This window comes from Oryctolagus cuniculus, chromosome 11 (assembly GCF_051225735.1).
Source record: "Oryctolagus cuniculus isolate XC-2025 breed Fujian yellow rabbit chromosome 11, ASM5122573v1, whole genome shotgun sequence".
Taxonomy (NCBI): domain Eukaryota; kingdom Metazoa; phylum Chordata; class Mammalia; order Lagomorpha; family Leporidae; genus Oryctolagus; species Oryctolagus cuniculus.
Window position 1 is genome coordinate 56,139,777 of NC_142877.1, and position 709 is coordinate 56,140,485.

The following is a 709-nucleotide window of genomic DNA, read 5'->3' on the forward strand; positions in this document are numbered from 1 at the left end:
GCACCAGAGCCAGGGTTCTTAGTGGTGAGTGGATGCTTCCGCCTGCCAGAGACAGAAGGGGCGCAGACACAGCAGGGCCCAGCAGGGGCTGATGCCAGCTCGTCCTTGCTGGCAGTCTTTTTAGATCTGTTGTCGGTTATTGGTTGTTTAAGTGACAGGGAGCAATCTCTGTGTGTGTGAGGTTTTTCCCAACAGCGTGGGTGCACCCAGGCACAGTTCATGCCCATTTTGTTTTCATTATCATGAAAGTACAGTTGATTTTACAATGAGTCCATGTTTGGTTTTTTCTTCCCCACAAAAGATTCCTTTGGTGAAAAAAAATTATTCTTGAATTTAGTCTTACACCTACCTTTTTAAAGAAAGATTTATTTATTTGAGAGCTACAGCGAGAGACAGAGAGAAAGGTTCATTCTCCAAATGACCACAAAGCCACATCTGGGCCAGGCTTGGAGCTCATCTGGATCTCCCACGGGGGCGGCAGGGGCCCGAGCACTTTGCCTTCCCAGGAACCCAACCCACCGCCTTCCCAGCACATGGGCAGAGAGTTGGATCAGAAGCGGAGGAGCCGGGATTTGAACCGGCCCTCCAGCAAGGGATGCGTGCCCCGTGCCAGCTCAACCCGCTGCACCACAGCCTTTTAGAAAGAAAGAAAGAAAAAAATCCTGCATCACTGGTCTAAAAGTAACAAACTTCAAAACATACCAAAATG